Here is a 25,891-nt window from a genome sequence, read left to right as displayed (position 1 = left end):
ATGATGCTAGTGTGTTGCTTCGAAAGAATCGACGGATTGCTAGTGATCAACTGAGGTATTCTCAGATTATTGGCTCACTTATGTATTTGGCAAGTGCCACGAGGCCTGACATCTCATTTGCTGTGAGCAAGCTGAGTCGGTTTGTGTCAAAACCGGGAGATGATCATTGGCATGCGCTTGAGAGAGTTATGCGCTATTTGAAAGGCACCCGCGCTATGGGATTCACTACACCGGGTATCCAATGGTACTGGATGGTTATAGTGACTCAAACTGGATATCTGATGCTGATGAGATTAAGGCCACAAGTGGTTATGTTTTTACATTTGGTGGTGGCGCTGTTTCTTGGAAGTCTTGCAAGAAGACCATCTTAACGAGGTCAACTATGGAAGCAGAACTCATAGCATTAGACACTGCCACTGTTGAAGCAGAGTGGCTTCGTGAGCTCTTGATGGACTTACCTATGGTTGAAAAACCAATACCCCCTATCCTGATGAACTGTGATAATCAAACTGTGATCGTCAAGATAAACAGTTCTAAGGACAATATGAAGTCCTCAAGGCATGTGAAGAGGAGACTAAAATCTGTCAGAAAATTGAGGAACTCCGGAGTTATTACGTTGGACTATATCCAAATGTCGAAAAACTTGGCAGATCCCTTCACAAAGGGTCTATCACGTAACGTGATAGATAATGCATCGGTGGAGATGGGCTTGAGACCCACCGCATGAGTTGTCCATAGTGGTAACCCACTCTATGTGATCGGAGATCCCGTGAAGTAGAAGTGGGAGACAAGCTGTTGGTCAGCTGAGAGGAGAGTATCCCTATTTTAATTATCCCACTCCGTGAAGATGCAATACTCTCCTGATCTGCATGGCAGGTTGATATTTATCTTAATGTGTTCCAAGTGGCTTATTTAAGTAAGCAGAGATGTTGTCCTGCAGAGCATCTCCTGAGAAACACACCTATATGAATTTGACTGTTAACGTCGCAGTCTGTGAGAATTGGGTGTTCTCTAATAAATTCATGAAAGGCCCTGGAGTATGACGTATACACTCCACCCGCGGGGAAGCCTTGCGGCAACCCAGTATCGGTCAAGAATTTGTGTGAAACTAGTCTCGCAGAAAACTTGTAGTTCAAGGCATAGTCCACTATTCAAGTTGTGATCTAGTGTAGCATAAATCTCTAAGTGGAAGTTCAACTTCACAGTCTCCACTAAACACCGGTATATAAACAATGTTTTGGAACCAAATGGTGAGTGTGCCAATGGGACTTTGTGGGGGATTGTTGGAATTTGCTAGTGGGCTTTTGGCCCAAAGCCCAACTAAAATTCTGAAATTCTCTTGGTCCATTCATGCACACATGTGAGTGGAGTGAGTGGCTAAAGTTTAGTCCCACCTCATAAGTTGAGAGAGAGTTGCACCTCTTTATAAGGTGAGCTCTTCTACCACTTTTATGAGCATGAGAAGAGGAGACCTACACGCGCGCTCCTCCTCCTCGCTCGCCACGCCTCATCACGACGCACCACGCCGCGGGTTGCGGGATTGAGCCGAGCCGAGGACAGAGCTATGCACGTTGTCTATATTTTTGCTGCTTGGGAAAAATTAATGAGTCATTAATTAATAATTAACGGACGCGTTAATTACTGAACCGTTTCCGGTTTTTTTGGATCGTGACGACTCGGATATGGGGTTTACTCCCACGACCTACCCGGCCCGCACTATATAGTCAGGCAGACGTCTACCCTAGCCGTTGCCGCTTCGTATGGTTTCTCACCACCGTTCCAGATCATTGCGCCGCCAAGCAAGTCTTCTCCATCCCTCCTTCCGGCATGCACCGCGAGAAGGGACAACAGGCCTCCGGAACCCCGCCTCTCGTGATCCTGTACGGGAGAGGGGCGATCAGGTTTTTGGGGAGCGCACTCGCGCGACTGCTGGCAGTGACGACTTCGCGAATGACGACTTCTTCCCCGATCTCGGCAACCTCATCCTCGACGACATGGGCAACAACGTCAACGCCGGGGGTGCTGCTCCCGCTGCACCGTATGTGATTCTATCCTTCCTGTTCGAGATCGTGGTAGAATTCTTGTTTCTAGTGTTGGAAATATGCCCTAGAGGCAATAATAAATGGTTATTATTATATTTCTTTGTTCATGATAATTGTCTATTGTTCATGCTATAATTGTGTTATCCGGAAGTCGTAATACATGTGTGAATACATAGACCACAACGTGTCCCTAGTAAGCCTCTAGTTGACTAGCTCGTTGATCAACAAATAGTCATGGTTTCCTGACTATGGACATTGGATGTCATTGATAACGGGATCACATCATTAGGAGAATGATGTGATGGACAAGACCCAATCCTAAGCATAGCGCAAAGATCGTGTAGTTCGTTTGCTAGAGCTTTTCCAATGTCAAGTATCTTTTCCTTAGACCATGAGATCGTGTAACTCCCGGATGCCGTAGGAGTGCTTTGGGTGTACCAAACGTCACAACGTAACTGGGTGACTATAAAGGTGCACTACGGGTGTCTCTGAAAGTGTCTGTTGGGTTGACACGGATCGAGACTGGGATTTGTCACTCCGTATGACGGAGAGGTATCTCTGGGCCCACTCGGTAATGCATCATCATAATGAGCTCAATGTGACTAAGGAGTTAGCCACGGGATCATGCATTACGGTACGAGTAAAGAGACTTGCCGGTAACGAGATTGAACAAGGTATTGGGATACCGACGATCGAATCTCGGGCAAGTAACATACCGGTTGACAAAGGGAATTGTATACGGGATTGATTGAATCCTCGACATCGTGTTCATCCGATGAGATCATCGTGGAACATGTGGGAGCCAACATGGGTATCCAGATCCCGCTGTTGGTTATTGACCGGAGAGCCGTCTCGGTCATGTCTGCATGTCTCCCGAACCCATAGGGTCTACACACTTAAGGTTCGGTGACGCTAGGGTTGTAGAGATATTAGTATGCGGAAACCCGAAAGTTGTTCGGAGTCCCGGATGAGATCCCGGACGTCACGAGGAGTTCCGGAATGGTCCGGATGTGAAGAATTATATATAGGAAGTCCAGTTTCGGCCACCGGGAAAGTTTCGGGGGTTATCGGTATTGTACCGGGACCACCGAAAGGGTCCCGGGGGTCCACCGGGTGGGGCCACCTGTCCCGGAGGGCCCCATGGGCTGAAGTGGGAAGGGAACCAGCCCTTAGTGGGCTGGGGCGCCCCCCTTGGGCCTCCCCCTGCCCCTAGGGTTGGAAACCCTAGGGGTGGGGGGCGCCCCACTTGGCTTGGGGGGGGAAGCCACCCCCCCTTCCCCCTTGGCCGCCGCCCCCTTGGAGATCTGATCTCCCAGGGCTGGCGCCCCCCAGGGGTCCCTATATATAGTGGGGGGGGGGGAGGGAGGGCAGCAACACCCACAGCCCCTGGCGCCTCTCTCTCCCCCTGCAACACCTCTCCCTCCCGCTTGTGCTTGGCGAAGCCCTGCCGGGATCCCGCTACTTCCACCACCACGCCGTCGTGCTGCTGGATCTCCATCAACCTCTCCTTCCCCCTTGTTGGATCAAGAAGGAGGAGACGTCGCTGCTCCGTACGTGTGTTGAACGCGGAGGTGCCGCCCGTTCGGCGCTCGATCATCGGTGATTTGGATCACGACGAGTACGACTCCATCAACCCCGTTCACTTGAACGGTTCCGCTCGCGATCTACAAGGGTATGTAGATGCACTCCTTTCCCCTCGTTGCTAGTAAACTCCATAGATGGATCTTGGTGATGCGTAGAATTTTTTTTAAAATTCTGCTACGATTCCCAACAGTGGTATCAGAGCCAGGCCTATGCGTAGTTACTATGCACGAGTAGAACACAAAGCAGTTGTGGGCGTAGATCATGTCAATTTACTTGCCGCTACTAGTCTTATCTTGATTCGGCGGCATCGTGGGATGAAGTGGCCCGGACCGACCTTACACGTACGCTTACGTGAGACTGGTTCCACCGACTGACATGCAGTAGTTGCATAAGGTGGCTGGCGGGTGTCTGTTTCTCCCACTTTAGTCGGATCGGATTCGATGAAAAGGGTCCTTATGAAGGGTAAATAGTAATTGGCATATCACGTTGTGGTTTTACGTAGGTAAGAAACGTTCTTACTAGAAACCTATAGAAGCCACGTAAAAACATGCAACAACAACTAGAGGACGTCTAACTTGTTTTTGCAACATATGCCTTGTGATGTGATATGGCCAGAAGATGTGATGAATGATATATGTGATGTATGAGATTGATCATATTCTTGTAATAGGAATCACGACTTGCATGTCGATGAGTATGACAACCGGCAGGAGCCATAGGAGTTGTCTTTATTTTTTGTATGACCTGCGTGTCATTGAATAACGCCATGTAAATTAGTTTACTTTATTGCTAAACGCGTTAGCCATAGAAGTAGAAGTAATCGTTGGCGTGACAACTTCATGAAGACACGATGATGGATATCATGATGATGGAGATCATGGTGTCATGCCGGTGATGAAGATGATCATGACGCCCCGAAGATGGAGATCAAAGGAGCAGAATGATATTGGCCATATCATGTCACTATTTGATTGCATGTGATCTTTATCATGTTTTGCATCTTATTTGCTTAGAACGACGGTAGTAAGTAAGATGATCCCTTATAATAATTTCAAGAAAGTGTTCCCCCTAACTGTGCACCGTTGCGAAGGTTCGTTGTTTCGAAGCACCACGTGATGATCGGGTGTGATAGATTCTAAGGTTCGCATACAACGGGTGTTGACGAGCCTAGCATGTACAGACATGGCCTCGGAACACACGCAATACACTTAGGTTGACTTGACGAGCCTAGCATGTACAGACATGGCCTCGGAACACGGAAGACCGAAAGGTCGAGCATGAGTCGTATAGAAGATACGATCAACATGGAGATGTTCACCGATCTTGACTAGTCCGTCTCACGTGATGATCGGACACGGCCTAGTTAACTCGGATCATGTTTCACTTAGATGACTAGAGGGATGTCTATCTGAGTGGGAATTCATTGAATAATTTGATTAGATGAACTTAATTATCATGAACTTAGTCTAAAATCTTTACAATATGTGTTGTAGATCAAATGGCCCACGTTGTCCTCAACTTCAACGCGTTCCAAGAGAAAACCAAGCTGAAAGATGATGGCAGCAACTATACGGACTGGGTCCGGAACCTGAGGATCATCCTCATAGCTGCCAAGAAAGATTATGACCTAGAAGCACCGCTAGGTGAAGCACCCATCCCAGAGAACCAAGACGTTATGAACGCTTGGCAATCACGTGCTGATGATTACTCCCTCGTTCAGTGCGGCATGCTTTACAGCTTAGAACCGGGGCTCCAAAAGCGTTTTGAGAAACATGGAGCATATGAGATGTTCGAAGAGCTGAAAATGGTTTTCCAAGCTCATGCCCGGGTCGAGAGATATGAAGTCTCCGATAAGTTCTTCAGTTGTAAAATGGAGGAAAATAGTTCTGTCAGTGAGCACATACTCAGAATGTCTGGGTTACACAACCACTTGTCTCAGCTGGGAGTGAATCTCCCGGATGACGCGGTCATTGACAGAATCCTTCAGTCGCTTCCACCAAGCTACAAGAGCTTTGTGATGAACTTCAATATGCAGGGGATGGAAAAGACCATTCCTGAGGTATATTCAATGCTGAAATCAGCGAAGGTGGAGATCAGAAAGGAACATCAAGTGTTGATGGTGAATAAAACCACTAAGTTCAAGAAAGGCAAGGGTAAGAAGAACTTCAAGAAGGACGGCAAGGGAGTTGCCGCGCCCGGTAAGCCAGTTGCCGGGAAGAAGTCAAAGAATGGACCCAAGCCTGAGACTGAGTGCTTTTATTGCAAGGGAAGCGGTCACTGGAAGCGGAACTGCCCCAAATACTTAGCGGACAAGAAGGCCGGCAACACCAAAGGTATATGTGATATACATGTAATTGATGTGTACCTTACCAGTACTCGTAGTAGCTCCTGGGTATTTGATACCGGTGCGGTTGCTCATATTTGTAACTCAAAGCAGGAGCTGCGGAATAAGCGGAGACTGGCGAAGGACGAGGTGACGATGCGCGTCGGGAATGGTTCCAAGGTCGATGTGATCGCCGTCGGCACGCTACCTCTGCATTTACCTACGGGATTAGTTTTAAACCTCAATAATTGTTATTTCGTGCCAGCTTTGAGCATGAACATTGTATCTGGATCTCGTTTAATTCAAGATGGCTACTCATTTAAATCCGAGAATAATGGCTGTTCTATTTATATGAGAGATATGTTTTATGGTCATGCCCCGCTGGTCAATGGTTTATTCTTAATGAATCTCGAGCGCGATGTTACACATATTCATAGTGTGAATACCAAAAGATGTAAAGTTGATAACGATAGTCCCACATACTTGTGGCACTGCCGCCTTGGTCACATTGGTGTCAAACGCATGAAGAAGCTCCATGCAGATGGATTTTTGGAGTCTCTCGATTATGAATCATTTGACACATGCGAACCATGCCTCATGGGCAAAATGACCAAGACTCCGTTCTCTGGAACAATGGAGCGAGCAACCAACTTATTGGAAATCATACATACTGATGTGTGCGGTCCAATGAGTGTTGAGGCTCGCGGTGGCTATCGTTATGTTCTCACTCTCACTGATGACTTGAGTAGATATGGGTATGTCTACTTGATGAAACACAAGTCTGAGACCTTTGAAAAGTTCAAGGAATTTCAGAATGAGGTGGAGAATCAACGTGACCGAAAGATAAAATTCTTACAAGGAATTTCAGAATGAGGTGGAGAATCAACGTGACCGAAAGATAAAATTCTTACGATCAGATCGTGGTGGAGAATATTTAAGTCACGAATTTGGTACGCACTTAAGGAAATGTGGAATCGTTTCACAACTCACGCCGCCTGGAACACCTCAGCGTAACGGTGTGTCCGAACGTCGTAATCGCACTCTATTGGATATGGTGCGATCTATGATGTCTCTTACCGATTTACCGCTATCATTTTGGGGATACGCTCTAGAGACAGCTGCATTCACTTTAAACAGGGCTCCGTCGAAATCCGTTGAGACAACACCGTATGAATTATGGTTTGGGAAGAAACCTAAGCTGTCGTTTCTAAAAGTTTGGGGATGCGATGCTTATGTCAAGAAACTTCAACCTGAAAAGCTCGAACCCAAGTCGGAAAAATGCGTCTTCATAGGATACCCCAAGGAAACCATTGGGTATACCTTCTACCTGAGATCCGAAGGCAAGATCTTTGTTGCCAAGAACGGGTCCTTTCTGGAGAAAGAGTTTCTCTCGAAAGAATTAAGTGGGAGGAAAGTGGAACTTGATGAGGTGATAGTCACCCCTTCCGAACCGGAAAGTAGCGCAGCGCGGGAAGATGTTCATGTGGTGCCTACACCGACTGGGGAGGAAGTTAATGATGATGATCATGAAGCTTCGGATCAAGTTACTGCTGAACTTCGTAGGTCCACAAGGACGCGTTCCGCACCAGAGTGGTACGGCAACCCTGTCCTGGAAATCATGTTGTTAGACAACGGTGAACCTTCGAACTATGAAGAAGCGATGGCGGGCCCGGATTCCGACAAATGGCTAGAAGCCATGAAATCCGAGATAGGATCCATGTATGAAAACGAAGTATGGACTTTGACTGACTTGCCCGATGATCGGCGAGCCATAGAAAATAAATGGATCTTTAAGAAGAAGACAGACGCGGATGGTAACGTGACCATCTATAAGGCTCGACTTGTCGCTAAGGGTTATCGACAAGTTCAAGGGGTTGACTACGATGAGACTTTCTCACCCGTAGCGAAGCTGAAGTCCGTCCGAATCATGTTAGCAATTGCCGCATTCTATGATTATGAGATATGGCAAATGGACGTCAAAACGGCATTCCTTAACGGCTTTCTTAAGGAAGAATTGTATATGATGCAGCTGGAAGGTTTTGTCGATCCTAAGAATGCTAACAAGGTAGCAAGCTCCAACGCTCCATCTATGGGCTGGTGCAAGCATCTCGGAGTTGGAACATTCGATTTGATGAGATGATCAAAGCGTTTGGGTTTACACAAACTTATGGAGAAGCCTGTGTTTACAAGAAAGTGAGTGGGAGCTCTGTAGCATTTCTCTTATTATATGTGGATGACATACTATTGATGGGAAATGATATAGAATTCTTGGAAAGTGTAAAGGCCTACTTGAATAAGTGTTTTTCAATGAAGGACCTTGGAGAAGCTGCTTATATATTAGGCATCAAGATCTATAGAGATAGATCAAGACGCCTCATTGGTCTTTCACAGAATACGTACCTTGACAAGATATTGAAGAAGTTCAATATGGATCAGTCCAAGAAGGGGTTCTTGCCTGTATTGCAAGGTGTGCAATTGAGCACGGCTCAATGCCCGACCACGACAGAAGATAGAGAAAAGATGAGTGTCATCCCCTATGCCTCGACCATAGGGTCTATTTTGTATGCCATGCTGTGTACCAGACCTGATGTAAACCTTGCCGTAAGTTTGGTAGGAAGGTACCAAAGTAATCCCGGCATGGAACACTGGACAGCGGTCAAGAATATCCTGAAGTACCTGAAAAGGACTAAGGATATGTTTCTCGTTTAGGGAGGTGACGAAGAGCTCGTCGTAAAGGGTTACGTCGACGCTAGCTTCGACACAGATTTGGATGACTCTAAGTCACAAACAGGATACGTGTATATTTTGAATGGAGGGGCAGTAAGCTGGTGCAGTTGCAAGCAAAGTATCATGGCGGGATCTACATGTGAAGCGGAGTACATGGCGGCCTCAGAGGCAGCACAAGAAGCAGTCTGGATGAAGGAGTTCATTACCGACCTAGGGGTGATTCCCAATGCGTCGGGCCCGATGACTCTCTTCTGTGACAACACTGGAGCTATTGCCCTTGCCAAGGAGCCCAGGTTTCACAGGAAGACCAGGCATATCAAGCGTCGCTTCAACTCCATTCGTGAAACTGTTCAAAATGGAGACATAGATATTTGTAAAGTACATACGGACCTGAATGTAGCAGATCCGTTGACTAAACCTCTCCCTAGAGCAAAACATGATCAACACCAGAACTCTATGGGTGTTCGATTCATCACAATGTAACTAGATTATTGACTCTAGTGCAAGTGGGAGACTGTTTGAAATATGCCCTAGAGGCAATAATAAATGGTTATTATTATATTTCTTTGTTCATGATAATTGTCTATTGTTCATGCTATAATTGTGTTATCCGGAAATCGTAATACATGTGTGAATACATAGACCACAACGTGTCCCTAGTAAGCCTCTAGTTGACTAGCTCGTTGATCAACAGATAGTCATGGTTTCCTGACTATGGACATTGGATGTCATTGATAATGGGATCACATCATTAGGAGAATGATGTGATGGACAAGACCCAATCCTAAGCATAGCGCAAAGATCGTGTAGTTCGTTTGCTAGAGCTTTTCCAATGTCAAGTATCTTTTCCTTAGACCATGAGATCGTGTAACTCCCGGATGCCGTAGGAGTGCTTTGGGTGTACCAAACGTCACAACGTAACTGGGTGACTATAAAGGTGCACTACGGGTGTCTCTGAAAGTGTCTGTTGGGTTGACACGGATCGAGACTGGGATTTGTCACTCTGTATGACGGAGAGGTATCTCTGGGCCCACTCGGTAATGCATCATCATAATGAGCTCAATGTGACTAAGGAGTTAGCCACGGGATCATGCATTACGGTACGAGTAAAGAGACTTGCCGGTAACGAGATTGAACAAGGTATTGGGATACCGACGATCGAATCTCGGGCAAGTAACATACCGGTTGACAAAGGGAATTGTATACGGGATTGATTGAATCCTCGACATCGTGTTCATCCGATGAGATCATCGTGGAACATGTGGGAGCCAACATGGGTATCCAGATCCCGCTGTTGGTTATTGATCGGAGAGGTGTCTCGGTCATGTCTGCATGTCTCCCGAACCCGTAGGGTCTACACACTTAAGGTTCGGTGACGCTAGGATTGTAGAGATATTAGTATGCGGAAACCCGAAAGTTGTTCGGAGTCCCGGATGAGATCCCGGACATCACGAGGAGTTCCGGAATGGTCCGGATGTGAAGAATTATATATAGGAAGTCCAGTTTCGGCCACCGGGAAAGTTTCGGGGGTTATCGGTATTGTACCGGGACCACCGAAAGGGTCCCGGGGGTCCACCGGGTGGGGCCACCTGTCCCGGAGGGCCCCATGGGCTGAAGTGGGAAGGGAACCAGCCCTTAGTGGGCTGGGGCGCCCCCCTTGGGCCTCCCCCTGCCCCTAGGGTTGGAAACCCTAGGGGTGGGGGGTGCCCCACTTGGCTTGGGGGGGAAGCCACCCCCCTTCCCCCTTGGCCGCCGCCCCCCTTGTAGATCTGATCTCCCAGGGCCGGCGCCCCCCAGGGGTCCCTATATATAGTGGGGGGGGGGGAGGGAGGGCAGCAACACCACAGCCCCTGGCGCCTCCCTCTCCCCCTGCAACACCTCTCCCTCCCGCTTGTGCTTGGCGAAGCCCTGCCGGGATCCCGCTACTTCCACCACCACGCCGTCGTGCTGCTGGATCTCCATCAACCTCTCCTTCCCCCTTGCTGGATCAAGAAGGAGGAGACGTCGCTGCTCCGTACGTGTGTTGAACGCGGAGGTGCCGTCCGTTCGGCGCTCGGTCATCGGAGATTATGATCACGACGAGTACGACTCCATCAACCCCGTTCACTTGAACGCTTCTGCTCGCGATCTACAAGGGTATGTAGATGCACTCCTTTCCCCTCGTTGCTAGTAAACTCCATAGATGGATCTTGGTGATGCGTAGAATTTTTTTTAAAATTCTGCTACGATTCCCAACATCTAGTATGTGCCCTAGATGTGATCTGTTCATCTATTATGGTAGTTCGCATTATTAGTTTAATCTCTGCTATTGCTGTCATGATTTATCTTTTGTTCATTTGGATTAAATCTCGTAGTAATTTGCTCATATTTTCAACAGTTTTGTGTTAATTCAACTAGTAGGCTAGGTTCTGAGTACTTAGGTTCTAGTATGAATATAGCTTGTTCTGTGTTTTTTTAGAAAAGGAGGTTGAACCCCCGGCCTCTGCATCAATCGATGCATGCATCCATCTATATTAATTATTCTACAAAGGTCTGACAAGAACATACATCAAATCACCCGAAGCCATCACTCACACCTACAAATTCGATAATGAGGAGTGCTCTCACTGCCCATATCTACACCCAGTGTCGTCGCCGATCCATCCACATAACGACTAACAACCGGTGCAGCAGACCTAAAGCGCACACCACATGCACACGTTTTAGAAGCCGCCATCTTCATCGGACCACTGACCCATCTTCAGGAGATAGATCCGCATCATCCTTGCCAGTCCGGACATCCATCGACGCCACCACGGCGCCCAACGGCGCCACCGCCCTGCGCTCGTCCGTCCAGATGCGAAGACTCTGGAAGATCTGTCGTGCGTAGCACCTGCCAACCAGGCATGACTCAGCGTAGCACCTGTCGGCCAGGCATGACTTGACAACTCCACCGAAGCTCCATGCAAGACGGAGCCGCTCCACCTCCTGCCTGTGTCTTCTAGCGCTGCTCCACAAACGATGCTCCCAGAAGAGAAACGGCACCGCAATACCGCCATCATCCGATCCGGAGAACCAGATCCTAGGGTTTCCCCCGAAGCAGTGCCCATCACCAGCAACCGTCAAGGACCCACACAGTGTCCACCACCACTTAGCCCTCAAGGTGACGCCTTCAGGAAGGTCACAGCGTCAAGGACGCCGCCGCCGCCCACCGGAGTTAGGGTTTTCACCCGAGAGGCAGAGAGGGGGGAAATGAAGGAGCAGACATAGACCGACGTCTCCAAGAAGAAAAATGGCGCCCTTGAGCGTCGTCGCGGCCGACCGGGGCCGACCAAGGGGTTTCCCCCAATCTGGATCTCCTCCACCAGCTTCACCCGCGGCCAGGGTCCCGGCAACCACGCCGGCACCGTCAGGAACCCGCAAGAGAGAAGCCCACTGATCAGGGTCGGATGACTGCGGCCAGATCTGGCGCTAGAACCCACCACCCGCGTGCACCGGCAGCCGAACAAGCCGACCCTAACAACGCCGGCTACATATCTGGCCACACCCAGATCCGACGCACCCGCCGCGCCGACGACCACCTCCACTCGCCGGAGTAGAGAACCACCCCGGACGCGCAGCCAAGCGCCGGCGACACCACGGGCCGCCACCACCCACAGCAGGACGAATTTGGGCAGGGGGCGCCCAGATCCGCCACCACCGCGCGCCATGGCTGACCACCATGCTGCCCCTGTAGTCATGGAGGCGCAGCCCCGCCGAAAAGCCCTGGAGCCACCGCTCCAGCTTCCTATCTCCGCCGCCACGCCTGACGCCCAGGGTCGCCGTCGCGCGCAGCCCAAGTCCGCCCCCAGGAAGAAGGGCGAGCCCGCCACCGCCGTCCGCCGGACGAGCTTTGCTCACCGGCTTCCTCCGGCGGCGGCGGGGAGGGTGGGTTGGGGGCGGCGGCGGCTAGTGTTTGCCCGAGCTGCCCCCCTGGGGGCAGCGCGAGCGCATCGAATTCCGTGTGATATTGGATTAGCATATTGGACCTCAGTGCTAGAGTTCCACTAACAAATTCCGCCATTTTCATTGGCAGCTACTAGAACAGAGTACTCTGCTATGTGCATAGAAGCATAGACTAATCACAGTGACGAGGATTATAATTAGGCCATTTTCGGTTAGCAACTAATTACACTGTTTTACATTCAGATGTGTGATGATACTCTGATCCATTAAGTTATGTATGGTAGTGCTACTCTGGAATAAATAATATACTTACCAGGCTTAGTCATTTACTATTTAGTATTTATAAATAGCTTATGTGTATGTGGTGCAGTACCACTGTGTTGTTCTGTTTGCTATTTCTGTTACCAATTTGGTTCACTTTCTGAATATGCATATGCCCCTTTAAAAGAAAATCAGTGCCAGCCTTCCTGCACCTTTGGCTCATCAAAAGAAAGGTGGACGATCTGAAGACTTAGGGAGAACAGGGGAGGTAAAAACAGGCCCACAAAAATTGATTGCCCCAAGCATTTTGCATCATACTGAAGACGGACTACAGACTGATAGTGCAGTTTGGGGGAAAATACAGATAGTGCTGTAAATTTATCCTGTTTATGATAAATTGACAATGGATTTGATCTCTACAAAATTATTTTAAAATCATTTGGTCAGTAATTCTATAGACTAGATAACCGCATTATCTAAAAAGGTATATACATAAGGTGATTAGCAAACATGATCTCCAGTACATATATGTGTGCTTTACTACTGTGCAAATTACTTATTGGTATTTATGCGCATATAGTTCTCCAGTTCAGTACCTCAGTTTCGAGTCCTCCTTTACTATGTGATTTTTTTGCAGGGTTACTATGTGGTCTTTGGGTGTTACCCAGTACATTATCATGATACTCAGTGTTGAAAGTGAAACCTTATCTAGTTCAGCTCCTTGATGTTTATGATAAAGCGATTTCGCGAGGTACACTCTGCTATGCCATTACCTGTTGCAGTCCACTCCTCTTGTCTGACTGAAATTGTTCCTAGTTCGTTGAATCAAGTTGCCTGACCTACCTAGCATCCACGTCGCTCTAGTTGATGTGTGTCGCGACCAGAGATACTATCAACAACCAGCAGTAGCAGTAGATGATGATGGTGATGATGATATGAATCTTGCGACAAGAAACAAAAACGATCGGATGGAATTCTTCACAAGAGGAAGCAGAGGTCTAGATCGATGCATCGATTCGCTCAGCCTGACTAGTGACCACAGAGCACCTAGCTGAACAGTCCTGACCACAAGGTCACTAACTCGCGTCTTCAGCTTTTATTTGTTATGGGATCGTAAAGAAATGATGACTATTAATTCGTGGTTTCCTTCCAACATGAACACAACACAACCCACAATACTCAGCTATGAGTTACATCTACGTTTCATTTGTGCGTAAACCCAAGTAAGAAGTCGAGTTAAATATTCAACATCTTAAAAACAGACTTACAAACTGGTTAATGTATTCATGACAGATGACACAATACCACACCATGCAAATTCAACCGTCCATACTTTGTGCACAGACGTCGACAACATAACCATTCGATCGGACTGCAGGCATATATAGGAAAAATATGGCAAATGGTGTTTACTTATTACAAGCACAAGTACCAGGAAGAACAAACACAAACTTCTGTAACATATATAGGTTCTGAGCAAACATATGTTGACGAACCATTAGTCACAAATCTTAACAGATCCATTCATTTGTTCTAGCTCATCACATGTTTGATCCTTCTACACTGTAGTCATCAGTGGTTCCGGAGCTTCTGTGCAATTGCGGCCCAACCAAAGATAAGTATGAAGGGCCAGAGTTCCCGGAGCAGTTGGGCAATCATCGTCATTGCTAACCACTTTGAAGCCCGAACTGGTCCCATCCGTACATATAACGGCCGTGCAAGAATACCCAACTTTAATAAGATTTCAAAATTTCTATATAGCACCACGAGAGGACTAAGCACACAGATAACAATGGCAGTGGCATGAGCAACCGGAGCTAGCACCATATACACGCCCAATGCAAAAGCAGCAGATAAGCTTGTGACTGAACTTGCCATGAAGAACCAAGAGGCGCTCAAGTACATGCGGTGGCTCACCAAGTTATGCATGGAAGATCCAGAAAACATGAGACCAATGGTAACTATTGAGGAGCAAATAAAAGCTAACGCATTCGCCATCATGAATGCGTCAAACGTATACCTCCCAGCAAGTGTTGGTGTACCTCTATTGGTTTGATCGTCAGCTACGAAACCTCCGGGAACAGCAAAGGTCGCCCCGAACGCCACAGTTGCTATTAAAACTGAACCAATGCCTATCATTTGGCTTAAATCTTTCACGTTCTCAGCTTCTTTAGTTGTTTCTTCAGCTGTTAGTTTGTATCTATCCTTCTCTTCAATATGATCCTCACGAAGACAATTATATTTAGCATTTGCCAATTTGAGTGTGTTGTGAATCAGGCTGTCGCTGTTTTGAAAAAACAAAGGAGAATATGATTACCATATATGTGTACATGCCATCGATAAATTTGTGCTAGTTGAAGAGGCGAAGCCTTAAAAAGTAACAAGGTAAAAGTATGCTACCCAATGATAATACATTCCGCGAGGAAGCATGCTTCTTGATATATCAACAGGAGTCTTCTTTTTGTTATTTGCTATACTCAAGTGCACTTTCTTGTTTGCAAACAGAGAACAAAAGGCCCGAAGCTTCTGAGCCTGGGCAGCTAAATGTAATGCAGTGTTCCCATCATTGTCTCGCATGTTCAAAATCCAGTTTAAAGATGATGTTCGGCAAACAAAGGAGACTATGTTCAATCTACTTTTCTCAATGGCAACATGAAGGAATGTCCGTCCTTGAGCAGTCCGCAATCCGCACTAGTAGAAAAAGGGTCAAATGTGAGACACATTAGTGCCGGTTTGCATTTGAGCCGGTACTAATGTGTCCATTAGTGCCGGTTCAAACGGCTAGGCGGGAGGAGATCTTTAGTACCGGTTCGGGGCGAACCTTTAGTACCGGTTCATGCCACGAACCGGTACTAAAGAGAATAGGGCCCGGCCAGCACCTTTAGTACCGGTTCGTGGCACGAACCGGTAGTAAAGAGGTTGTGGCAGGCTGTTTTTAGTCCCACCTTGCTCCCCTAGCAAGATTTTTACCACCTTAAACATGTTACTTCTCAAACTATCACAAGCACTTGGTCTTCATTTAGCTTTATGTGTAAAATTTGTGGTCGCAATATTAGTCTTCACCGGTTTGTAAACCGTTGAGGACTCATATTGATAATTCAGATTGTACACAAAAAAGATCATTGATAATCAATGTATTTTTTATGATAATCATCTCCTGTACAAACTGGACGCACCTCGTTTACAAACTGGACAATCTCTTTTGGAGTATCAGAGTTTCAGATGAGAACTCATCTGTTACACGGGCACTTCAATGTTTTTTAAACTTATTTGAACTCCAGCCTATTTTTGCGTTCAGTATGCATCATTCAAAGCAACGTCATCAATTTCCAACACGTTCTGACATCATTTGCTGTTTTTCAGTCATTTACCGATTTGTTTAGAGAGCTAAATGACGGTGAAATTGAAAATCACTACAAAATGAACTCTGAAAATGTTGGAACTTGGCATGGTATCATCATTTCACCCGCATAGCATGTGCAAAAGGGTAGAGAGGGTCACGGCGAAAACCGGACGCACCTCGTGTACAAACTGGACAATCTCTTTCGGAGTATCAAGGTTTCGGACGAGAACTCATCTGTTACACGTGCACTTCAATGTTTTTTAAACTTATTTGAACTCCAGCCTATTTTTGCGTTCAGTATGCATCATTCAAAGCGACGTCATCAATTTCCAACATGTTCTGACATCATTTGCTGTTTTTCGGTCATTTACCGATTTGTTTAGAGAGCTAAATGACGGTGAAATTGAAAATCACTACAAAATGAACTCTAAAAATGTTGGAACTTGGCATGGTATCATCATTTCACCCGCATAGCATGTGCAAAAGAGTAGAGAGGGTCACGACGAAAACTGGACGCACCTCGTGTACAAACTGGACAATCTCTTTCGGAGTATCAGAGTTTCGAACGAGAACTCATCTGTTACACGGGCACTTCAATGTTTTTTAAACTTATTTGAACTCCAGCCTATTTTTGCGTTCAGTATGCATCATTCAAAGCGACATCATCAATTACCAACACGTTCTGACATCATTTGTTGTTTTTCAGTCATTTACCGATTTGTTTAGAGAGCTAAATGACGGTGAAATTGAAAATCACTGCAAAATGAACTCTGAAAATGTTGGAACTTGGCATGGTATCATCATTTCACCCGCATAGCATGTGCAAAAGAGTAGAGAGGGTCACGGCGAAAACTGGACGCACCTCGTGTACAAACTAGACAATCTCTTTCGAAGTATCAGGGTTTCGGACGAGAACTCATCTGTTACACGGGCACTTCAATGTTTTTTAAACTTATTTGAACTCCAGCCTATTTTTGCGTTCAGTATGCATCATTCAAAGCGACGTCATCAATTACCAACACGTTCTGACATCATTTGTTGTTTTTCAGTCATTTACCGATTTGTTTAGAGAGCTAAATGACGGTGAAATTGAAAATCACTACAAAATGAACTCTGAAAATGTTGGAACTTGGCATGGTATCATCATTTCACCCGCATAGCATGTGCAAAAGAGTAGAGAGGGTCACGACGAAAACTGGACGCACCTCGTGTACAAACTGGACAATCTTTTTCGGAGTATCAGGGTTTCGGACGAGAACTCATCTGTTACACGGGCACTTCAATGTTTTTTAAACTTATTTGAACTCCAGCCTATTTTTGCGTTCAATATGCATCATAATAAAACAGAAAATAAATAAAACAGAAAAGACAAAAACTATATAATAAATTACTCAAAAATAAATAGCAGAAAATAAATAATGCAGAAAAGAAAAAAACTATATAATTTTTTTTATATTCACAAAGAAACTAAATACAAAAAAAAACTACTCAGAAATAAATAGAAGAAAATTATATAAAAAATTGCTGGGGCGCTGCCCAGTGGGCCTGCCAGACCTAGGGTTTGCAAATACAGGCCCAGAAGGGCCAGCAGGCTGACAGGGCAGCGCGCCGAAGTTAGGCCCAGAAGCCTGCTATATCGAGAAGTTCGAAGGAGCAGCCGCGGCTGGGTTTATAAACCATTGCGGCTGCACTTCGCTCGGCGTGGTGGGACTAAACATTGTGCACCCCGGTGGCAGAGCACAACCATTAATACCGGTTGGTGGCTCCAACCGGTACTAATGAGTGGGCCTTTAGTACCGGTTGGAGCCACGGACCGGTACTAAATGGGCAGTTTCCCGCCCCTTGGCCTGGCGAAAATTGGCCTTTAGTACCGGTTGGTGGCTCCAACCAGTACTAAAGTCCCCTCCTATATATATGACACTTACGAAAAATTCAGTTTCATCGACCACCACTTCTTCTCCAACTACTTCGCGCGACATCGCCGCCGCCGCCGCGCCGTCGCCCATCGCGCGCCGCCCTCGCAGGCCCCGCCGCCCTCGCCGCCCTCGCGGCGCGCCGTCGCCCCCGCCGCCCGTCGTCGCCGTCACCGCCGTCGCCCCCGCCGCCCGTCGCCGCCGCCCCGTACTACGTCGCCGTCTCGATCGCGCCGTCGCCCCCGGCCCGCCGCTCGTCGTCGCGCCGTCCCCGTCGCATCGCCGTCTCGCGCCGCCGCCCGTACGCCGCCGCCCCCCGCTCGTACACACACACACACACATACACACACACAGAGACACACAGACACACACACACATATTGTTTTTACTTATTTTCTGTTTTCTGTTGTTTAGATTAATGTTAGATAAATTACGTAGATAAAAATGTTAGAATGTTAATGTTAGATGAATTATATGGAAAAAATGTTAAATATTAATGTCAATTTTAGATGAATTAGCTAGATATTAATTAGGTATATATATGAGATTTGAACTAGTTGAATTAATATAACTAGTTTATTTTTAGTATCAAAATTAATAGAACAAGTTTATTTTTAGTAAGAAAATTTAGGTATATGAGATTATTTGAACTAGTTGAATTAATATAACTAGTTTATTTTTAGTAAATGCTTAGTTGAACTAGTTGAATTAGTAGAACTAGTTTATTTTTAGTAAGAAAATTTAGGTATATGAGATTTGATGATCTAATTAAAATATTACTATATATATAACTACTTTATATATTTTAGTAAGAAAACTAATAGAACTAGTTTATTTTTAGTAAATTCTTAGTTGAATTAGTTGAATTAATAGAACTAGTTTATTTTTAGTAAGAAAATTTTGATATCTGAGATTTGATGATCTAATTAAAATAATACTATATAGAACTAGCTACTTTATTTTAGTAAGAAAATTAATAGAACAACTTTATTTTTGTTAAATGCTTAGTTGAATTAATAGAACTAGTTGAATTAATAGAAGTAGTTGAATTAGTTGAATTAATAGAACTAGTAAGTGTTTAATGTTTCACCTATATGAACATAGGAAATGTCGTCTGACGACGAAAACAATTTCATTAAGTGCGAATACTGTGAAGACCAGCGCGGCCTGTGCGACAGAAATTTCCTTGTTAATGATAGGCGCTTCAGCATCAAGCTGGATGAGACCTTCGAAGTGGATACAGTAAGTCACAACGACAAGTCTTTTTTCGTAATTAAGCATGACTTACATATGCTTCATTTGCTTCAACTTATAATTTTAAATTTTCATTATTCTACTAGCGCATCCCCTGCCATGCAAGAATTTTTGTCTTGGATAAGATAGATTTCAGTGCTAGGAAACTATGGAGGTAAAGCGAGTTTACCTGAAGACCGAGCATGGTTATACTTTCAACGTCAAATTATACAATGCAGACACATACACCTATTTTGAATGCAAAACTTGGCAAGCACTATGCAAGGCTTATGCATTTGAGCCTGATATGGTTATCACCTTTGATATTCGTCCGGAAGATGATATTGAAGGTAATAGAGACATCTGGATCGATGTGCAGACGCCTCCGTTCTACCATTATGTGAGTTTCTCAACCATATTTATGTTTTTGATATTGTTTATTCAAAAATAGTTGACAACTAATTTCTATTGACAGCTTATTTCCATTCAAGCAAACATGTCCGGCGCTTGGTAGACAGGACCTACTACTGTCCCGGAGCTGAACTAAACTGCGAGGAGATAAGTCATTATGTTTCATGGCTTGAGGATCTTCATAGTATTAAGACAAATTTTCTTCCTGCACTTAGAAATGTTAGTACTCAAAACGTGCGACCAATAGTGATCGTATTGAACTACGGTCACATCTATTTACGAAAGATGGTAAGATTTTTACTATTTGTCCTCAGTGCATCTTTTGCATACATTATTTTTTGCTAAACTTTCATTGCTAAGTATATTAATTACTATACGGTGTTCTTCAACAGGGACTCCCGATGACAGTTGTGCCTTAGTGGATCGAGACTAAAGGTCACATGTCAATGGTTAGCTTACGGCCAAGATATCCTACATTGCACATGAGTGCATTCAGGATTTCTAAAAGCGATGAATGCTTAATAGTGAAAGATTGGAGCAAAATTGTTAACGATCCCAGCAGAGAAGTACTAGGGGGCAGCAATGAGAAGCGCAACCCACGATTAGGAGACATGTTCATCTGCATGCTCCAGTATGATGAATCAGGAGAGCTATACATGTTCTATGCTATTTTACCTGAGAGAGAGTAGCAGGAGTGATTTAGCTACTTCATGCTCTTAGTACTTTTGTCCTCTCATGTCCGTGTTCTTCGTCCTGAACTTAATCTCAAAGGGTGATTTGCTTTTGTGGTGTTATGAACTCTTATAATATGATGACCATGTTGAACTCGATCATATCTTTGCTTCTGGTACAAGTGAATGTTTTTTCTTTAAGCTAGTGTTGGTGCTGATTAGATAGTGGTAATGACTGTGATGATTAAACAGTGGTAATGACGACTATGATGATTTTTAGCTAGCTAATTTACTGTTGTTGATGATATGATGCAAGAGTTTTTATATTAATATGATGATGAGTTATTATATCATTTATAAAAGAAACCGCAGATTAGTTTCAGCTGGATGGATCCTAGCTAAGTGATCAAGTATATGCCATATCCATATTATACTTGATCACTTAATTATAGGTGATCAAGTATAATATGGATATGGCATATACTTGATCACTTAGCTAGGATCCACATGCATCCAGTCGAAACCAATCTGTGGTACTTTCACCTAATGATTTAACAACTAAAATAATCACTAAATTAAATTGAAAACACAAAATTAAAGGAAAAATAAAAAATAATACCAAAACACCCCCAAACATTTAGTACGGTTGATGTTACTAACCGGTACTAATGTCCTGCACGCACCCGGGCCTGGATCATGCCACGTGATGGCACTTTAGCGCCGGTTCGTGATGAACCGGTACTAGGGGGGGGGGGGATCTTTAGTCCCCACTCTTTAGTGCCGGTTGTGGAACCGGCACTAAAGGCCCTTATGAACCGGCGCTAAAGCCCGGTTCTGCACTAGTGCCGGCAGTACTAGGAAGCTTCTCAAGTAGAGTGCTTATGGTAGAATTCCCACCCATAGAGGCAGCAATATGTATGGGGAACAATCCTTTGTTGTCTGCCTGATACGCTGGTGCTGGGTTAGCTTTGAATAATTGCCTGAAATTCTTGGAATCCTGGAGGGAAGACGCCAAGTGAAGAGGCGTACTTCCATCACTGTCCCCATGTGTTGTAAGGCTATTATTCCTCTTTAACACAAGTTCTATGATCTCTGAAAATGTGATAATTTGTTTGTTAGTCCAAGGTAAGTAAAGTCACATGGCGACTACAATAACCGAGTGTCAAACATTCAACGAAGCAAATGATAGGCGCCCGATCGATTATGGACGAGAAAGTCCAAGCGCCGGAGCCGCCGGGCACGCACCACCGGAGCCACCGCCACTGCGCCGCCACCCCGACCAGCCGAGGGGGCCTCGGTCAGGGCCGCCGCCCGCAGCCCTAGCCGTCGCGGCTCGCGCCGCCGAGAGGCCAGATCCAAAAGAGCCGCCGCGGCCACCGTCTCCAACCTCCAGCCCGCACCACCACCACCAACTGCCGCGGTGCCACCAGCACCTGCCGCGGCCACGACAGAGGTGGCCACCTGCAGCCCGCGCCGCCCACAGCCCGCGCCGCCATGGGCCAGATCTGGCCGCGCAGGAGACGCCGCCGTCTCGGGCACACGCGCGCCACCCGCCTAGCCGCCCGCCGCGGGGGGAGGAAGGGACGACAGGGAGCCGCCCCAGCCCGCCGCGCCGCCATGGAGCCCGGCCGCAGCGCCACCACCCGGCCCGGGGCGCCGGCCCGCGCCAGCACCGCCCGAGCGGGGAGACAAAGGGGCCCCGCCGCCGGCGGCAGCAGCAGGGCTTCGCCCGACCGCGCCCCTGGGCGGCGGCGAGGGAGGAGGAGGGGGGAGGAGGGAGCAGCGGCGAGGGTTGGGGATGGCCTTCGGACCGCCTCGCGGGAGACGACACGGAGGGAGAGCGTTATCCGTCCCGATCCAAGATTGCTTATGTGACAAATTACTTAAAAGAGGTACATGGTCATATTTGCCCAGAGTCTATCACCCACTACATGCTTGTGTCTCACTTACATTCTATCTAATACTCCCTCCGTTCCATAATATAGTGCATATAGTGCACCCACAAAAAAAGTGCATATAGATTTTCTAAAAAGTCAAACTTTACAAATTTTGACCAAGTTTATGAAGAAAACTATTTATATCTATCACACCAAATATATACAACATGAAAGTACGTCTTGTGATGTATCTAAGGATATGTTTTTGTTATTCTAGATGTATTTGTTTCTCTCTACAAACTTGGTCAAAATTTATAAAATTTGACTTTTTAAAAATTTATATGCGCTACATTGTGGAACGGAGGGAGTAGCAAAAGTGTCAAGAGCACCTTGTCCCGAACATAAAGTTTGTACAGTAGAAAATTGGCGACAACGATGGATATGGACAGAAAAGCTTCAAAGAATGTAGTATGCATACACTCCGCTGGTGCTTTGGAGCACCTAACTTTCAAGATAGAAATACCTGAGCATTGAAAAGTTGCAGCATGTAGCGCATTTTGCCCATTTGGCCCGGAGTACGAGAGATTCCCATTGCTTTTATCATATAATAATGTCCTTGCAATGCCATGTTTTCCCAGTAAAATTGCTAGATACAATGGTGAAGTGCCTTCTTTAGGATAATTAGCCAACTCAGGATCAGCCTTCAATAGATGTTCCACAATATCCTCATTTCCTACGCGGACAGCATCGTGCAAGGCTGTTTCCTTATGCACATTCTCCTTTCTCAAGAGCTCGTGCAACCTGTTGCAACTTTCAGCAAGTTCAACGAGGCAAGAGAGCATTTGGAAGTAACCAGCTCTGGTGACACAATGCAAGGGTGTGTCACCCTTTTTATTTGCCACAAACAGGAGGTCTTGGTCCCTTTTGCAGATGATAGTAGCACACTCTAAGAAGTTCTTGCTGTCCCCGTTGCTCGCAACCGCATGGAGTGTGGTGCCCCCGCCGTTGAGAAGCAGAGCAGCCGTGGGTGAAGCAGGCTCATCAACGACATTTTCTACATCTTGAGAAGCTTGTTGCACTGTCAATCTTCCTTTGGTGCTGTTGCTGGCAGAGTATCCCACGAGCAAGTCAAGAAATACCTGGGTAGGCTGGATCATTGGTGGTGCTTGTTTGTCTTTCAGCTAGTTCAATGAGATGAGAGACCATTCGGGATTTACCAGCTCTGGCGGCACGATGCAAGGGCGTGTCACCCTTTTTATTTACTGCAAACAGGAGGTCTTGGTCCCTCTTGCCGATGATGCTAGCACACTTGAGGAATTCTGTGCTGTCCCCATGGCTGGCAACCGCATGTAGAGCCGTCCCACCATCAGCAGTGACGCCCTCGAGAAGCAGAGTTGTTGCTGGCAAACAAGGCTGATCAACGCCATCTTCTATGTCACCAGAAGCTTGTGGCACCATCAGTATTGTTCTGGTGCAACTCACAGGGGTTAGCAAGTCAAGAAATTGTTGAGTAGGCATAATCATTGGTGGCTCTTGTTTGTCTTCCCTTCGGAAAAGAAACTCCAGTGCAGCCGAGGAGCCGACGCATGCGGATGCCAGCAGCAGCGCATTTATTGGCGCCGGCTTGGTATCCCCGGCAGTGGGGGAGTCGTTGCTGCCGGACAAGGACGACATGACCTCCAGCTGCTGGGCATCCCAAAGGCCAACCGCCAGAGCATTTGGCGAGCTTGGAGGTGCAACGACGGTGCTCGACGCCATAGCCAACATAGGGTCAACCCTCTTCATTGGTGTCCCTGCTCACAAAGTAGTTGAATGCTCAAGGTATGGGTGGTGCTAGTTGTGCGCTCAACTCCTACCTGGGTACACCCTTAAGTATACAAATCAGTAAGAAGTGCAGCCAAGCCAACTCCTTTTAGTTAAAGACGTGGATCTACGTGTGACCGCTCCTCTCGCTCTCTGAGAGGCGTCTAGGGTTCCCCCTCCTCCCCTCCCGCCGCCGCCGGCCGCCGGCCTAGCCCCCCCGCCACAGTCCCGTTCCACCACCCTCCTTCCACCTGTCCAGATCCGCCCTCGCGCCGCCTCCCCGGGAGGTGGCCGGGGCGGAGCTCGAGCTCCTCTCCCGCGGGCTCCCTCCTTCCCCGTCTCCCCCCGCCGCCGCCGGCGGACGCCCCCGGTGCTGGCCCGGGTGGTGCCGGCGGCGGCGGGCCTTCTTGTCCCCGCGCTCGCGTGCTCCCTTCCCGGGGCAGGGAGGCGGCGGCGGCCGGCGGCAGGCGTGGTGTGTCGGCGCCGCTCCTTGGCGGCGGGGCGGCGTGGTGGTGCAGGGTGGCTGGAGTCGCGCCCCCGACCCAGATCTGGGCCTGACGGGCCCCATATGGGTCCTAGCGGGCCGGCCCCCCGGCGTGGCCTCGTTGTCTGCGGCGCGATGAGGAGGAGCTGCGGCTCGGATGTGGGGCGGCGGCGCCCACGGTGTGACGGCAGCAGCGCGAGGGTGGGAGCTTTACGTGCCTACGAGGGCTTGGCCGGGCCTGTGGGCCCACGGGCCTGGTGTGCTCCTGCTTTTGCGTCCGAATGGCTACCGTCGCTGACGGTGGAGGTGGGGCCCTCCCGCGTGCCGATGGTGTTGTTGCCCTAGTCCCGGCTCCGATTCTTCGTCATGCTGTCCTCACTTCGCGGCGCTGCGGTGTTGTGTTCACCCTTGAATATACAAAACCTGCAAGAAATGCAGTCATGCCCACTCCTTAGTTAAAGACGTAGTTAGTTGGTGTTCTGAAGACTAAGCCTCCTTCCCGTTGGTCTTGTTTCTTGGTCCTGATCTGGTGGCTACCACTTGGCTAGCTCTTGTTTTTAGCACACCACGATAGGTAAAGTACACATAATATATCTTCCCAATTGTCATAGTGATGTGGAAGAGCACATGGGTGAATGACGTGAGGGCCGGGATTATTATTTCCTTGCTTAGTTAAAGACGTTGTTAATGGTATGGTGAAGACTGTCTTCTCCATTTGTCTTGTTTCTTGGTGGTTATAGGATAGCCGTCGGTTGCACGGCTCTAGCTTGTGTATTTAGCACGCCAAGATCGATAAAGTACACATAATCTATCTTCCCATTTGGCATAGAGATGTCGAAGAGGACATGAATGAATAAAGACGGCCGGGATTATTATTTCCTTGCTTTTCTTCATTTTCCGGGCTCACCAGTGTGAAAAAAAAACTCGAGGCCATATTGAGGAGCTTGCTAAGAATTGGAGAGTAAACTACGTAGCTGAAATCCATGAATGAATAAATCGAGGGCTGCTACTTGTGAGCTGCGTTCGATTTTCCATGAAGAGAAAATGTGAAGCAATATAGTAACGGATAGTATTTTTCTTTTGTGAGAATCAAGGTTATTGAACCAATAGGAGAACCACGCAAATGCCTAGTAAGCAGTACCTACACACAAGAGCAAATACTTGCGCACAACTCATACAAGATGGTTGTCAATCCCCTTGAACTTGTTACTTGAAATGATTAAATCTGGTAATAATAGATATATAAATGAAAAGTAAAAAAATGCAGCAATGTATTTTTGGTATTAGTAATAATA

This window comes from Triticum aestivum, chromosome 1D (genome assembly GCF_018294505.1).
Source record: "Triticum aestivum cultivar Chinese Spring chromosome 1D, IWGSC CS RefSeq v2.1, whole genome shotgun sequence".
NCBI lineage: Eukaryota > Viridiplantae > Streptophyta > Magnoliopsida > Poales > Poaceae > Triticum > Triticum aestivum.
The sequence above is the reverse complement of the archived record's forward strand: the minus strand, read 5'-3'. Positions refer to the sequence as shown.